At 40.5% G+C, this 11,334-nt stretch overlaps 1 pseudogene; it reads right to left on the bottom strand.

The window, feature by feature from the left end:
* Positions 1 to 2,804: 2,804 nt before the first annotated feature.
* On the bottom strand, positions 2,805 to 6,968 carry LOC132418127 (uncharacterized; annotated as a pseudogene).
* Between the last annotated feature and the right edge of the window lie 4,366 nt (positions 6,969 to 11,334).

The raw sequence follows: 11,334 nt of genomic DNA, 5'->3' as shown, positions 1-11,334 counted from the left end.
GGGTATATACCTACAAGTGGAATTCCTCTATGTTAACTCTATGCTTAACCTTTTGAGGTTTTGTTTTATACAGAGGCTACACCATTTTCCATCCCTACCAACAATGTATGAGGATTCTAATTTCTTCATATCCTCATCAACATTTCTCACTGTCTTTTTTATTATAGCCATACTGATGTGTGTGAAGTGGAACCTCACTGTTGTTTTGATTTGTATTTCTCTAATGACTGAGGATGTTGAGCAATTTTCAAGTGCTTATTGGCCATTTATCTATCTTCTTTGGAGAAAAATGTCTACTCAAATCCGTTGTCCATTTTTAAATTGGCTCCTGTCTTTTTACTTTGAGTTGTAAGAACTCTTACACTCATGTAAAAGTTCATATATTCTGGATACTAGACTCATCAAATATATGACGCAAATATTTTCTCCCTTTTGTGAATTTATTTTTCACTTTATTGATAGTGTCATTTGAAGCAACTTTTTAAAATTTTTGAAGTATACTTTCTCTCTATTTCCTTTTGTTGCTTTTAAGTATCATATATTTTTTTTAATGGCCTAATCTGAGTACAGGAAGATGTACACCTATGCTTTCTTGTCATAATTTTATAGTTCTAGCTCTTACATATTGGTCTCTGATACACTTTGAGTTAATTTTTACATATGGTATGAGACAGGGGTCCAGTTGTTCCAGCAAGATTTGTTGACAAAACTGTTCTGTTCCATTGAATTGTCTTAGTACACTTATTGAACGTCAAATGACCATAGGTGTACTGATTTATTTCTGGACTCTCAATTTTATTTCATTAATCTATATACCTATCTTCATGCCGGTATCACACTGCTCTAATTACTGTAGCTTTGTAGTAAGTCATGAAATAGGGAAATGTGAGTCCTTTGACTTTGTTGCTCTTTTTCCAAGATTCTTTTGGCTATTCTGGGTCCCTTGAATTTTCATATGAATTTTAAGTTTAGATTATTAATGTTGGAGAAAGAAAAGCAGCTGGAATTTGGATTGGGATTGAATTGCATTTGTAGATTATTCTGGAAAGTATTATCATTTTAACAATGTTAAGCCCTCTAATCCATAAACATGGAATGTCTTTCCATTTATTTAATTTCATTCAATGATATTCTGTAATTTTCAGTATACAAGACATGCATTTCTTTGGTTAAATTTATTGCTAAGTATTTTATTCTTTTTGATGTTATTCTAAGTAAAGATATTAATTTATTTTTGGATTGTTAATTGCTAGAGTATAGAATATAACTGATTTTTTACACTGACGTTTCCTGAAATGTTTCTGAATTCATTTATTAGTTCTAATTGTGTGTGGGAGTGTATATAAGAAATACTATATATATATATATTTCTACTTCTTTCCATCCAATCTGGACATTTTTATTTCTGTTTGTTTCAGCTTTAATGAGGTATAATTCACAAATAAAAATTATATATATTTAAGGCATACAATTTGATGTTTATATATATACACACACACATTGTGAAATTATCACCACAATCAAGCTAATTAACATATCCATCATCTAATATAATTACTTTTTTATGTATGTGGTGAGAACACCTCTTAGCAAATTTCAAGTTTACAATACAGTATTGCTAACTATAGTCTTCATGCCGTACATTAATTCTCTAAGACTTATTTATCTTGCATAACTGAAACTTTGTACCCTTTTCCCATCTCCATATTTCCCCCTTACCCTAGCCCCTGGCAACCACCATACTATTCTCTGCTTCTATGACTTTGACTATTTTAGGTTCCATATTGCATTAGACAGGGTTCTTCAGAGAAACAGAATCAATAACATGGATATAGACATAGCTATAAATAAGAGGAGACTTATAGGAATTGACCAACATGATTAAGGAGGCCAAGAAATCCCAAGATCTGCCACTGCTAGCTGGAGAACCAGAAAAGGTCATGGTGTAATTCAGTCTGAGTCCAAAGGCCTGACATTTGGGGGACTGATGGTGTAAGTTCCAGTCTGAGTCTATAAAGGCCCAAGAACTAGGAATGCCTGTGTACAAGGGTAGGAGAAGATGGATGTCCAAGGTCAAGTAAAGAGAGTAAATCTGCCCTTCTCCTGCCTGGTTGTTCTATTCAGCCTTTCAATGGATTGGATGATGTCCAACCACATTAGTGAGGGTGATCCTCTTTACTCAATCTACCAATTCAAATGTTAATCTCTTCTGGGAACACCCTGTTAAAAAAGAAACAATAGGCCTCAAATGGAGTCACTTGTGCTAAGCCCCACATCAGCAAACCAAGACTTAATACCTAATCTAATTGCAATGTCAGCCTCTCCCAAGAATGTGACCTGTAACAAGTCATTCTGGAATTACCTGGTCAGCACTAGTGAGGTAATCTACTCGATAGACCATTTTTGTCCCCCATAGGAAGGTGATTTTGCCTGAGACAGTCCACTCTTGGCTAGAAACTTCCTTTTCCTGTCCCCTTCTGTCTATAAAAGCCTTCCATTTTGTGCAGCTCCTCAGAGCTCCTTTCTGTTTGCTAGATGAGATGCTGCTTGATTCATGAATCTTTGAAAAAGCACAATTAGATCTTCTGATTTACTCAGTTGAATTTTATTTTTTAACAACCCTCACAGACATACCCAGAAATAATGTTTTACCAGCTTTCTGGACAGCCCTTAGCCCAATCATGTTGACACATAAAATTAACCACCATAACTTCACCCCTTGTCAGCTTGGTACCCATACATATCTCCTTAAACCATACTGGATCTCCAAATAAAGACAATAACAAGACAATAACCATACTGGATCTCCAAATAAAGACAATAACAACTGACATGATATAGCTATCCTACAAGCAACTGAAAATGCACTAATCCCTTCCCCAGAAGAGAAGGAAGGGCACTTGAGTGATGCTTACTCTTCTCCTGATATCCTATAACTTATATACTATGATGTAAAATTAGCAATACTCAATTACTGATGTAAAGTCAATACAGCTTATCTTATATGATAAAAGAACAAGAAAGGAAATAAAACAAAAATATTTACTTAGTTTATGTATATATACACACACAAACATATGTATAACAAAATAAGGAGGAAATACTCATGACAATTATAGTCCTCATTTCTGTAACTGGTGGTGTGCTTGTAGCTGGTATTTATAATTACCTTCTTCTACTACACATCCTGTATTCCCTTTGCCTTCAGCAAGCACCTCAGCTGGTCATTGTTCTTTAGCTGGCAGAGTAACCCTAACTTTCATTCCTGAAGGGTCTGGCCCATTAGTAGTCTTGCTTGGATTCGTTTGTTGTAGCTTTCCATTGACTTTGACCACAAGGCATGGTAATACTCAGAGATGCCCTAAGGCATCTCCTGTATTCCAGACACACTCTTCCTCACTTCCACCACGTAGTAGTAGTCCAATTTCTCCTTGATAGTCAGGATCAATCACCCCAGATAACACCATAACTCCTTTTTTTGCCTGTTGATTCAGAGCCCAAAGTGGCAGGGTGACAGTCTTAATTTCCAGTTCAATGGAATCATTGTCATGTCTCCTGATAGAAGCTTTCCTCCCTCTGACACTAAGACCTCTAGGCCAGCAGAAAATAAAGTCATGAAAACAGGAAGCTAGCGGGTCACTATGGATAATAGTGACTGGTGCACTTTCATTTCCACCTGCTTGATTTCTGGACCTGTAAATCCTGGCTACTTGAGAAACAGCACCATATAGTGGATACTAATTAAGTGCATATACAGCTTTCTGGGGAAACTTGCCCCAGCCCTGCAAGGTACTGCCACCTAGCTGGTGCTGTAACTAAATCTTCAAAAGGTCATACCACTGTTCTATTAAGCAAGCTGCTTTAGGATGGTGGGAGACATGGTAAGACCAGTGAATTCCATGAGCTTGGGCCCACTGTCACACTTCTTTTATTGTAAAGGGTTGTTCTTGATCAGAAGCAATGCTCTGTGAAATATCATGACGGGGATAAGACATTCTATTAAGTCCACAGATGGTAGTTTTGGAAAAAGCATTGCATGCAGGGAAGGCAAATCCATATCCAGAGTAAGTGTCTATTCCAATAAGGACAAACACTGCCCCTTCCATGATGGGAGCAGTCCAATGCAATCAACCTGCCACCAGCTAGCTAGCTGATCATGCTAGGGAATGGTGCCATATCAGAGGCTCAGTGTTGGTTTCCTCTGCTGGCAGATTGGGCACTCAGCAGTGGCTGTAGCCAGGTCACCCTTGGTGAATGGAAGTCCATGTTGCTGAGCCCAGGTATAACCACCATCCCTTGCCACCATGGCCACTTTGTTCATGAACCCATTGGGCAATGACAGGGGTGGCTAGCAAAAGAGGCTGAATGGTACCGACAGAATGGGTCATCCTATCCACTTGATTATTAAAATCTTCCTCTTCTGAGGTCACCTTTTGGTGAGCATTCACATGGGACACAAATATTTTCACGTCTTTTTCCCATTAAGAGAAGTCTATCTACATACCTCTTCCCTAAATTTCTTTGTCACCAATTTTTAAATCATGTTCCTTCCAAGTCCCAGACCATCCATCCAAACCGTTGGCCACAGCCCATGAATTGGTATATAATCACACATCTGGTCATTTTTCCTTCCAAGCAAAGTCAACAACCAGGTGCACTGCCTGAAGTTCTGCCCACCAAGAGGACTCCCCTTCACCACTGTCCTTCAGGGATGTCCCAGAGAGGCGCTGTAATGTTGCAGCTGTCCACTTCCAGATGGTGCCTGCATATCTTGTAAAACCATCTGTAAACCAGGCCCAAGTCTTTTCTTTCTCTGTCAGCTGATTGTAGGAACTCCCAATGAGGCCACAAGTACAGGCTGGGAAAGAGAAGGCAGTGTAGCAGGAGTGGGGACCATAGGCATTTGGGCCACTTCTTCAGGTAATTTACCTGTGCATTTAGGGCCTACCCAGGCTTGATCATATATATACTACTTTCATTTGATGACGGAGTGTTGCTGTGCATGCCCAACTTTACGGCTTGGTGGGTCAGATAACACCCAGTTCATGAGGGGCAGCTCAGGTTTGATGGTAACTTTGTTGCCCATGGTCAAGTGTTTAGTCTCTAAGGCCCAGTTGGAAGCCAAGAACTGATTCGCAAAAGGAGAGTAGTTATCTACAGATGAGGGCAGGGCATTGCTCCAAAATCCTAAGGGTCTATGCTGTAATTCGTCCCACAGGGGCTTGCCAAAGGCTCCAAACACTAACTCGATCTGACACTGCCACTTCCAACACCACTGGATCTGCTGGATCATGTAGCCCAAGTGGCATAACAGCTTGCACAAAAGCCCAAACCTGTTTCAGAGCCTTCTCTTGTTCTGGATCTTACTCAAAACTATCAACTTTTCAGGTCACTCAGTAAATGGGCTAGAATAACACACCCAAATGAAGAATATGTTGCCACCAAATCCAAAGAGACCAGTTAAGCATCGTGCTTCTTTCTTGGTTGTAGGAGGGGCCAAATACAACAACCTATCCTTCACCTTAGAAGAGATGTCTCGACATGCCCCATACCACTGGATCCCTAGAAATTTCACTGAGGTAGAAGGCCTCTGAATTTTAGTTGGTTTTATTTCCCACCCTCTGACATGCAACTGTTTCACCAATAAGTCTAGATTAGTTGCTACTTCTCACTCACTAGGTCCAATCAGAATAATGTTATCAATGTAATGGACATTGTGATACCTCATGAAAGGGAAAGGCAATCAAGATTTCTGTGAACTAAGACAGAACTGGAGAGTTGATATACTTCCGATGTAGGACAGTGAAGGTATATTGCTGGCCTTTCCAGCTGAAAGCAAATTGCTTCTGGTGGGCCTTATGGACAGGTATGGAGAAAAAGATTATTTGCCAGATCAACAGCTGCATACCAGGTACCAGATGATGTGTTAATTTGCTCAAGCAATGAAACCACATTTGGTACAGCACCTGCAATTGGAATTACTACCTGGTTAAGCTTGTGATAATCCACTGTCATTCTCCAAGATCCATCTGTCTTCTACATTGGTCAAATAGAGTTTAAGGGGGATGTGGTGGAAATCACCACCCCTGCATCTTCCAAGTCCTTGATGGTAGCACTAATCTCTGAAATCCCTCCAGGAATGTGGTATTATTTTTTATTATTACTTTTGTAGGTAGAGGAAGTTCCAATGGCTTCCATTTGGCCTTTCCCACCATAATAGCCCACACTCAACAGATCAGGGAACCAATGTGGGGATTCTTCCAGCTGCTATATATATCTATTCCAATTATGCATTCTGGAAGGAAGGAAATAACCACAGGATGGATCTGGGGAGCTACTACACTCACTGTGAGGTACACCTAAGCTAAAACTCCATTGATTACCTGACCTTAATAAGCCCCTACTCTGACTGGAGGGCCACAGTGGTGCTTCAGGTCTCCTAGAATCAGTTCTAGTTTAGATCCAGTGGCCAGTAGTCCCTGAAAGGTCTGATTATTTCCTTTTTCTCAATGTACAGTTACTCTGGTAAAAGGCTGCAGGTCCCTTTGGGAGAAATATTAACAGTATAAATTTTCACTAGTGTACTGGGATCCTTCTTCAAGGGGACCCAACCCCCCCTTCATTCAAGGGGTTCTAAGTCTACAAACTGTCTTAAGTCTTGGAATTGATCAAGGGGCTGTGACTCTCTGTTTTTATGATTTGAGTTAGATTTTTGTTCACTTGATCTAGAACTTTTCTGCTTATACAGATCAAGTGAAAATCTAGTAGGCTTCCTATTTATTTCACTTTTTAGAACACTAACTAGCCAGCACCATAAGTCTGCATGAATCAGACTATTCTGACTGCTGCTTTGTCTCTGCTGTCCATTATGGTAACCACACTCACCTTCCCTTTGGTGATTGAATGCTGCCACTTGGCCCCTGCCACGCCAGGATCAAATTACTCCTACTGCATTTAGGTTTTTCCATTGAGTGGCTGCAGTTCCCACGGTAACGTCTCACTTACAGAGATGAGCAATCACGGAGATCTTCAAGGATGCTAGGACTCCACTCACCAAATTATTTCTCAAAGTATTGGTGAAAGGTATGTCTTCTAGACCAGCGGTCCCCAACCTTTTTGGCACCAGGGACCGGTTTTGTGGAAGACAATTTTTCCATGGATAGGGTTGGGGGGGGATGGTTCAGGCGGTTATGTGAGCGATGGAGAGCCGCAGATAAAGCTCTGCTTGCCCGCCTGCCGCTCACCTCCTGCTGTGTGGCCTGGTTCCTAATGGGCTGCGGACAGATACTGGTCCAAGGCCTGGAGGTTGGGGACCCCTGTTCTAGACACTCCCAGTATGGATGAGTAGGTCTTAAATGACAAATCCACTCTAACATTCCAATCTTTCTAAATCTCTGAACCCCTTCCTCTACATTAAACCAAAGGAGGTCAGGCATTTCCAATTCACATACCGTGGGAAATTTTTTGTCCATGTTTCAGTCAGATAACCAACCAACCAATTAGAGGCCTTTCTAACTTCGTCAGCTACATTAAATGCAGGATCTCTGCTTAGTGAGCTGTTAGAGGAGGTAACTGAGAGGATGTGAGCACTGGTTGACCCATGACCTGGCCCAGGAAATCAGAGGCTCCTTACCCGCCTCTGCTGACCTTGGGATGTATGTTCTGTTCATGTGTTGCTGAGACTATCTGGACTGTGTATGTGACTGACCTCCATTAAGGGAGGTTGATGCAGAAAACTACTCATCTTGCGACCACCCAAGACAAGCCTCATATATAGGTTCCTTTGTTTATTAAAACCACAATCTACCAATCTGGAGTGCTCTGCCTCTTTCTTTGGTCTCTCCTTGCCTTCTGTTAAATGGGGGCTAGTTTTGAATATCACCCAGGGAACTCCCAAGAATTGCAAACCAAGAATTGCAAACCAACAATTGGCAAGCCAGCCAGAAGACGGAAGAAATGGGTCTTGGGAAAGAGGCATCGATAGGGGAAATCCTGAGTTGGCCATTGACCTCTTTGTGGGCAGGGGTGGTACATAGTTAGATGTCTGTGGACTGCTGCATGACTACAGGGACATCCCAAAAATGCTGGCTGGTTTAATGTGTTTGTTTGAGGAACTACACACAGTGCACTGCAGCAAAGAAAGGAAACAAATGGCTGCAACTGTGGGTTGGTCTCTACTGTTGGCACTTCATCTGGCCACTGATGCCCAACTAGAAGCTGAAGCTCAAGTTAGACAGCTGGAAGAAGAGCTGAGGGTAGAGAAGGATGTGTGATTGTTCACTGCTCTGCTAGCTTTGGGGCAGAGCAGGATAATAAGTTGAAGACAATAGCATGCCCGTTTTGAAAAGCTAGGAGGGCACAAGCTGCTGCAGATTAAGGTGTGAGACAAAGGCTGAGACACTAAGACGTGGAATCCCTGGGAAAGTGAGGAGAACAAAGGGGAGAGTGTTGTGGTTACTGACAATGAAACAAGACGTAGCTGTACACCATCTGACCCCTAATACAAATGAAAAATTTAAATAGTTATTACCCAGATTTCTGATAATAGAGAAATATACCCCAAAACTCCTAAGAGAAAAACTTGCATTCTTTCTCTTCCCATTGAAGTTGTAAGTCTTACAATGTCTTTGAAATGTAAATACCCCAGGAACTAACTAAAACACTGCCCAGGATTGCTCGAGACTGGAGGGGGGAAAAAGGCGGCAGAAGAGGCTTTTTAAAACACATACTGCTATAGAAGCTCCCTTGCCCAAAATCAGTCCACAGCCTCTATATGATTATTGGTCAAGGGCAAATACAAATCTTAAGTCTTCTCCACAAATATTAGTAAAAAGCTTTATCCATTTGAGTGGCTAATCTTAACTTGTTCTGTCTGCCAGACACATTTGGATTCAACTATTATTTATAAACTAGTGAGTTTTGTATTGCTGTACCTGATTCATGGCTAAAATTTTTAAATGAAAGTTATATGGTCTCTGTTTGTATCTGTCTGTATGCTTTTGTATGTCTATTTTTACCTGTTATATATGATATATTTCTACATCCGAATGGTATTGCCAAAATTAATTTATAAAAGAGCTCTATTTAATTGGTGAAGAAAAAAAGCTTTAATATCAATAGTGTACTTAGGTAAAACTAAAATTTAATTTTCTTTCATCTTTGAGAAGAACAAAGTTTCCTTGAACTATTGGTTTGTTCTTGATAAGATTATGAAAAGTTTTTCTTTACCTTTTAAGTAATCTACCTAGAAAACAAAGATTCTGTGTTTTATCAAAATAATTTTCTGCGCTTCATGTTGTCTTTATCAGTTCTTCCATTACTTAAGAAAACTGAGTCTTCTCTGTTAAAAGAGCTAAGATTTTTTATGACTATGTAACTTTCTGATTTTGCCTTCAAAGTCCTTAACTGACACTTTGGCTAAATAGATAACTAAATATTATTTCACAGCGACCTATAATACTATTTAAGCAAGTCTTTTAAAACCTTTTTTGATATTTTTGACAAACTTCCCCAAAATTAAATTCTAAATGAAGTCTTTTTGACTTCAAACTAACTTTGGGATTTTCCAGAGGGTCCCTGGAACATCTGAAAGATTTGTCCTCTCTCCTGATAAGAGAGATATTAGGGACTTCCCTGGTGGCGCAGTGGTTAAGAATCCGTCTGCCAATGCAGGGGACATGGGTTTGAGCCCTGGTCCGGGAAGATCCCACATGCTGCAGAGCAACTAAGCCCGTGCGTCACAACTACTGAGCCTGCGCTCTAGAGCGCATGAGCCACAACTACTGAAGCCCACGTGCCTAGAGCCTTTGTTCTGCAACAAGAGAAGCCACCGCAATGAGAAGCCTGCGCACTGCAACAAAGAGCAGCCCCTGATCGCCGCAACTAGAGGACGCCCGCGTGCAGCAACAAAGACCCAATGCAGCCAAAAATAAAAAGAGAGAGAGAGAGATTAAACTAATTAGACTTATTTGATGTGTTAAATTTGATATGTTAAATTACTCTACTGACCACAGTAGAGACCAGCCCACTGCAGAAGCCATTTGTTTTCTTTGTTTGCCACAGTGCACTATGTGTAGTTTCTAAACAAGCATGTCAAACCAGCTAGCATTTTCAGGAGGTCCCTGTACTCAAGCAGTGATCCACAAGCATCTAACATATGGTCCACCCCTGGTCACAGAGAAGTCGTGACCAACTCAAGATACCTCTTTTCCCCCACAGATGCCTCTTTACCAAGACCCATTTCTCAGGTCTCCTGGCCGGCTCATCAACTGTTGGTTCAAAAACTGGCCCCCATACACAGAGGGCAAGGAGACACTGAAGAAAGAGATAGAGCATTCCAAATTGGTAGGTAGCAGTTCTAATAAGCAACAAAACTTATATACAAGGCTTGTCTTGGGCAGCTGAAAGATGAGTAAATCTCTGCACCAGTCCACCAGAATCTTAAAAGTTTATATAGAGGCATTAACTAGGTTCAGTCACATACACAGTCCAGATGGCCTCAACAACACATTGCTCTTTCAAGGCTGCATCCTTGAAAATGGCTCCTAGTGTTGGAACAGTGAATAGAATGTACATTCCAAGGACAGGGGAAGAGGTGAGTAGCCTCTGATTGCCCAGGTCCAGCCATGGGTCAACCAGTGGTCACGTCCTCTCAATGACCTCCATCAACAATAATTCTAGTTATTTTAAAAATGATGTTACAGAAGTAACCAAATTCTCTTGTCAACTGCATTACAATGAACTCTCATCAGATCTTTAACCATGGCCATTTTAAAGTCTTTTGTCATTTACAGTTATTTTTTTACTCTGATGCTTTTGCAAAAGTATTCCTGCAAAAGTGCTTCATATTCAAGGAGATTCATGGAAAAGACTGACATATACAGGCTTCTGATAAAGAAGATTATACCACTGAACTGAATAAGAATTCACAGAACTCTAAGGAAAAAAAGGATGAATTTATAAAACTGCTAACCAAAGCCAGGATTCAGAAACTCTTGGTGAGTAATCTTATTTTATGGCAACATACTTATTTGCATAAGTTCAATAAGAATCTGTTTTCATTGAAACAGGACACAATTGGAAACTTGGTTATATTACCAAGGCTTTGATTGGAATGTCATATTTTAAAATGTGCATAGAATCAGATATGATCAGACAGCTTTAATGAACAGCATATTAAGAACTTCCCTTCCCATGAAGAGTTGGGTTGAGAATATGTTCTATCAACTCACCTCTGTTATTGCTCAAACTCCTATTTTGACTAAGTTGCATGCCTGTATGCAGCAGAGGAGCACCCTGTCCATCAGCCCACTGTCTCTGGAAATGCAGGTGCTA

This window comes from Delphinus delphis, chromosome X (genome assembly GCF_949987515.2).
Source record: "Delphinus delphis chromosome X, mDelDel1.2, whole genome shotgun sequence".
In the NCBI taxonomy this organism is placed as follows: Eukaryota; Metazoa; Chordata; class Mammalia; order Artiodactyla; family Delphinidae; genus Delphinus; species Delphinus delphis.
The sequence above is the reverse complement of the archived record's forward strand: the minus strand, read 5'-3'. Positions and strand labels throughout refer to the sequence as shown.